Genomic DNA, 6435 nt, shown 5'->3' with positions numbered 1-6435 from the left:
TACTCAATGAACAAACTGGGTCTCCTCCAATAAAAAAAAAGTCCTAGATTTTCCAACCTGGAATGAGTGAAGTGGAGGAAACAGCCGGTCACAGTGAGCGTGGAGGTTTCCTCGGTGAAGGATGTGACATGGAAGGAGTGAGTCACCACCCTGATTCAAATCTCCACTTTTCCAGCTAAATCACCAACTTGCAGGAAATGTCTATTAGATGGTGTTTAAATGCCACCATGTGACAGGTTGTTCCTCGTGTTTCTGATCAGATACAGAAAAATAAATAAATGAAAAAAATGTGCGTACTCTTTCAACAACACTCTGCAAACCTCTGTTCAGGGGTTTCATCGGAACTCCACTGTTTTCTGATGAAGAATTAAAAGGGTCTTTGACCTCTGAGCAACCTATGTAGAATAATGTTTATGATGCCAGTTTGGAAAAAGATTTAAAAAATAACTTCCAGCATTGTGTTCATGATGTAAAAAATGTTTAATCATCTCTTAATCTCAGATCAGTTATCTTATGCCAGCATCTTTAATTTCCTCTCCATGCCGTCTTGATCATATCACGCTCCTTCCTCCCTTAAACAGACAGAATATCCCCCCTTTTTTAAAGTGTCCTAATTTCTATTCCATCCGCTTTTGCACAGACCGCTTCTGAGTCAGCTGTCTGTTACTGATGCTGAGTAAACTTATAAAGCCACTTAGAACAGAGCCGTCTATTGAGGGGAACATAATAAATTAAATTACCCTGATGAAGTTACCAGGGAAGCTTCTGTTTACTGAGCTAAATACTGTTGATTGTCTGTTTGCAGAGCTTCAGAAGGAGCACAGAGGGAGTCGTTGGCTCTTACACAAGCGTATCACAGATTGCAGGTAGGAAAGCATGCATGAAACCGAGGAGGAACAACACTTCAGAGCCTGGAGACAGGTGACAGGTGATAGGTGGAGGAGGAGGAGGATGAGGAGGAGGCAACTGCAGCCAGTAGGAAACAATCAGAGTGGAAGAAAGAACTATTACAAGAGGACTTTACTACAAAACAACACAGGGAATAATCAAAACCAAAGCAGTGATCGCATCCACCGAGTCACAATCTATGATCGGTGTGTGCATTATAATGTGCAATAGCTCAATAACCCCAGGCACACAAGTCAAGTAATCATCTTTACCAGACAGGAGAAACTTGTTATCCAGAACGCTGCCACTGCAGCCATGTATTAAAAGCATGGAAAAACCACCCTTAAAGGTGACGTTTGACCTCTGACCTGCAACAGGGACCCTAACCCTCCTCAGGAGATCAATAACGCCAAAATACATCTTCATTTCAAATCGCAGCTCTACTAATATTGCATTTAACATTGTTAGTTTAAACCCGGGCCCTCGCAGCGCATAGAAAGATCATTTGCTTTCACTTTTATGGCTTCAGGACAGAACCATGAAGATGATATAATACAGCCATAAAAGTGGTGATAAAGCAGCGCTGGAGCGGAGGCTGGATCTCAGCTCGACTCCTAATCACTGGTGTCAAAGGCAAAAAACTAAAAAAAAACTAAACGACACGCCTGGAACGACTCACTTTCTCAAACCATTGACCGCAGACGAGCTGCTGGTTTTCATGGAAGAGGAGGGAGAGAGAGAAGCAGAAATATCTTGTCTGCGGGGCACTGAACCCCTTCACCCCAACCCACCCCAGCGCTGGATCAGCCCATGTTATTACACCTGCAAGCAATGAGGGGTGCCGGCAAGATCTGATGCACTGGAGATCAACCGGGGGAACATACCAGACTTCCCACTGCTGCGCTCCAACTCTTCATCTTCTTTTTCTTCATCGTTCAGCTACTCTTCCTCCAACTGGTTTCATTCTTCTGCTTCTTACTTAAATCCTCATCAGAGGAAGATGGATGCTCTTGGATTCTCTGATTCTCACTTTGGGCTTCTTTGATCGTAGCCAAATGCATATTTTCTACTTTTATATCCGTCTTCAATCAAAATCAAATTGGATCATATTACATCCTTCTTTCGTCTCTTTTCTTGTATCTCTCTGATTCTCAAATTAATGAATAAACCGAGTTTGTGCTTTGTCCTGATGGAAAGACGGCCAGGACTTATTAAGACACCTCCCACACACACACACTCCTGGCTGCAATATGTTTGGACAGGCAAGGAGGGAATATCCTTATAATAAACTCCAGAACAAATCGATCATCCCTTCGCCAATGTTTGCAGTGCTTCATGAAGCCAGTCAGCCAGGTGTCAAGTTTATGAAACATCCACATGACCAAAAGCTCATATCTTTAACCCAACATTCAAGCTCTAACAGGTTTTACAGGTTGAAATCTGCATCTACAAAAACATAACATTTGTGTGCGATGACTAAAACATGTCTATGTTTATCTTCTTAAATGAGAGGATTTGGTGCTTTTCTTTCTCTTATTAAAAACTTAACTGTAAACCTTTGGGTGTGGACCGATGGTGGTTCGAAGCAACATATTTGAAACCCTCAGTCTGACCTTCAGATTTCTGGAGCTTTGGATTTTTACATATCAAGACAATAATCTGCAGATTGTTCCATAATGAAGGCAAAATTTAACTTCAGTCCAAACCGCTCATAAAAGCACTCAAGGATGATCAATGATTATTTTTGAATCTACGTAATTATATGATTATTATTACTGATAGAAACTTCATATAATGTTTAACTTGGCCTTAGGAAGATGCTGCAGCAGCTCATGTTGACATATTTCACAACTGTTATTAAATGAGGGACAGGTTTATTTGATAAAAATCTGTTCATGAGCCATTTGATTTAAAATTTGCAGCTCAAATAGGATTTGTTTCCTCAGCTAAACATAATACCTGAAGATACAATTTCTTTTTTCTGTGTGTTTTTCTGACAAACCGCCGTTTGAAGAATAAACATCAGAGTAGAGTTTCATCTCTGTGAAATGCGCAGACTCTCGTGGGATATTTAACTTCTATGCCGACAAGCTACTGTTGCAAAAAAAAAAACCTTGCTCTGCAGCGTCAGAGCTCATTACAAGAAAACTGCTGACTGGAGATCCTCTAATGGTTTGCACCCTGTTATGTTGATAGAAAAGAAATGTGGTCTAAATACTGCTCCACTTCAAGATGGCTAACAACTTCTGAACGTATGCAAGTCTTCATCTCCCTCCAATGTCGTGAGTTCTCAGCCATCCCTCACAATCAGCAGCTTCAGACAAGAAGTCATTAACAGGCGGTGAAGCCCACGGTGGTGTCGAGCGGTCTTCACATCTGGATGCATTTTCAGATCAGCCCTTAATCTCTGCTTTAATGCAGGCGATCCGTCAACGTGTCAAGAGTTTCTGCCCCAAAATGTAGTCTTATTCATGCTCTAAGAGGCCGACCTGTACCAACAGAACAGACTCAGAGCCTTTGAATGACTTTAAACAACTCTTCCTTAGATTACAGTAAGAGTGTGCTTTATTTTATGCCTTTGGTGACATGTGAAACACTAACAACTCATTGCTTTTAGTTTAGTTTCCAAGCATTTGCTTCTCATTCATCTTGGATTGAAAGTTTCTGTATGCTTCTGTTTCTTCTAGTAAATCTTGTGTGTATTTCTCAAACAGTCTTTGAGACACTTTACTTAAAACATCAAGCTTCAGCCTCAGGGGGGTTGATTAATTACTTCTCTGATGGATTCCTTCATAGTTTCATCCAGCCACCCGGATGCTAATTAGTAATGCATTTAGAAGAGCAAATGGACTTTACTTTAGACTGGTGGTGGTGGAGCTCACAAGGAAGTCATTCTGAACTCGACCTTGTAGACCAAGTTCCAAAAAAGCCCCCAGAAGGCTATCGGGGAGTCATTTATCCTTTGTTCAGGGTGTGTGAATAAACCTGTCCATCCAGAGAGTTGATTTAAAACCACCATCCACACTTTTCCATCCATATTTTCAGCCCATACTTCTTTTTTTTACCTGAATATCTTCAAGTCAAATTAAAGGTGGATTTCTTTCTGTCTTGTGTTTGTCCTCCCTGATTGATTCAAATGAAAACACAATTATTATATGCTTTAAACTGGTGTCCTAAAATACGATGAGCTTGAATGGATATTTTTTTTTATCATTGCTAGTTTCAGAAAACTCATCACGAGCTCCTTTAACTCATCACTGCGGGTCTCAGCAGATCATTGGATTTCAAACCATGACCGCTTGAGTAAACATTTATTTTGTAATCATTGTGAAGCAATACAGGCCGGAGTGTATCTGCACTGCTCTCACCGTCAGCGTAAAATGGGAATGAGATGTACCGGCCGCGTCTATCAGCAGCCAGCAGGCCTTATGTAATCAGCTCCGTGTATCTCCTGAGGAAGAGTGATTCTTCAGACCCTGGAATCATTGTGCAGTTTGTGCACAGACCAGATCCCCCCACTTGAATGTGGGTTTAATTTCACACAGGCGTGGATCTGATAACCGCCTGGATGAGTGTAAATGAGTAATTTGTGCCTCCTGGAAAAAAAAAAAAAAAAAAAGATTCCTCAGCAGAGGCAAAACAGATTAATTTAAATCCAAATTTCAGAGCGATATAGAGATAGCAAAAGAGACGCTCTGACTGCATTTGTGTGACTTCCCTTCGGTAATAGAGGCATCATCTATTCTAGAAATCTTCAGTCGTCTTTAAAAGGCACAAGTTTACCCTCTGATTCACTTTAAATCTGACATTCATCATGCTTGTACTCCATTCCTGTCCACTCGTCTAACAATACTTCATTTGATGAAATACCTGTTTCCCAGGAGGAGATTTGGCAACACAGAGAGAGCAGGTGTGAGCTTGCAGCTGTCAGTAAACCATGAGAAAATTTTTATGTTGTTATGATTGCATCTGTTTCCTGTTTTCAATCGTATACACAAACTGATCTCTTGGAATTATTGTTAGTAAATGCAGAATTAACATTTTGTTCCGAGGTCTTTTGTCCAACCAGCACCCCAACAATGTTCTAAGCGATTAGTTGAAGCACTTGTTGTATTTTCTATCAAACATCTAATAGGTTAGTTGACTTTGCAGCATGAAATGAACTCTCTTGTTTCCCAAAGTGTGTTTCACAAAGTGTGTTTCCCAAAGTGTACGATACACTGAAGAACGGCTATCCAACAACAAGGATTGGTCGAACATCTTATAAGAAGAGGTGACAAGAGGAAGAGGAAATCAGTATTTTGGTTAAATTTGAAGTGAAATTTGAAACTGAATCAGATCTGACCCAGTTGTGGCTTTAATGGCAGCAAACGACCACTCCCTTCATCCATCTCCAAATCTAACCATCCTTCCATAAACACAGAGGCTTCCTGTGGCCGAGCACCCGACAGACAGAGCACCAACATACGTGAGTCAGGATGGTGCAGTTCAAAGCAAGAGATGCTTATCTGGCTCCACAAAGAGGAAACTGTGGAGAGAAGATGAACAAATGATTGTAGTTCAGCAAATCTGTACTCGAGGAGTGTGAATAAACCCCCCAAAAAAGTCTGATGTGCAGAAGTCATGAAAGGCATTTGTTAAACCTGACAGTGTTGTCATCATTTTAAGACAGAGTTGTGTTTGCCTGCTTACAGGACACCCGTATATTCCTCCCCTGTATATTGGGCCTTAAACTACAGTTGTGCCGTCACCCATGTAAACTTGTGACTTACTGGTGTGTTTTGAAAGCTTTTGGCCTCCAGCGGGGCTCCATGGCTTAGAGTCAGGCTTTGACCGGACAGATTATGAAGCAGAATCACTTCTTTGTCAATTTTGGTCTTTACATAGGACCTGTTGACAGTAGAAAGAATAAGGATGTCAGCAGGCTTATCCTTGAAGCGATGTGCCCGGGAGCAATAAGTTTGGTCAAGCAACCCTTTCACTTTTAAGGAATTTCTTCACGTGTGTTTCTTATTTTCTACTTTTAATACCAAAATAACATTCTTATTCTCAAAGGAATTCTTTGTTTAAAATAAAATTGAATATCAAGAACAAATTCTTCCAGAGAGCTGGAGGTTTTTTGTTTTGTTTTTTTATTCAACAGTATTCAGCAGTGATGTTGTTGGCTATCTGTACTGCGCTGAAGTGCTTTGGACTCACTTGGCTTGTATCTAAAGGACTCTGCTTTGTCAACAGGTCTTTTCAAGTGGGCTAAAACCAACCGCTGGTATCTGTGTTTGAAGAGCCAGCTTAGGTTCTAGAGGACATGTTTGGGTTGGCTCTCCACGCTGGAAAATAGACCGAATTGTCAAGTGTAAAACTTCCACTGTCTGCACAGTGAGAGACAATATGACAATCAATTAAAAAAAAGCCACTGTACGACCACTCATAAATGCCCACCATGCAACAGGCCTACAAAATCAGAGCTGCAATACTCTTCAAAGCATTTGCTAAGCGTTAAACATCTGTTGCGGGCTATTGCAGGAGCAATAATTTTGGTGTATGGAC

The sequence above is a fragment of the Antennarius striatus genome, chromosome 11 (genome assembly GCF_040054535.1).
Source record: "Antennarius striatus isolate MH-2024 chromosome 11, ASM4005453v1, whole genome shotgun sequence".
Classification (NCBI taxonomy): Eukaryota; Metazoa; Chordata; class Actinopteri; order Lophiiformes; family Antennariidae; genus Antennarius; species Antennarius striatus.
The sequence above is the reverse complement of the archived record's forward strand: the minus strand, read 5'-3'. Positions refer to the sequence as shown.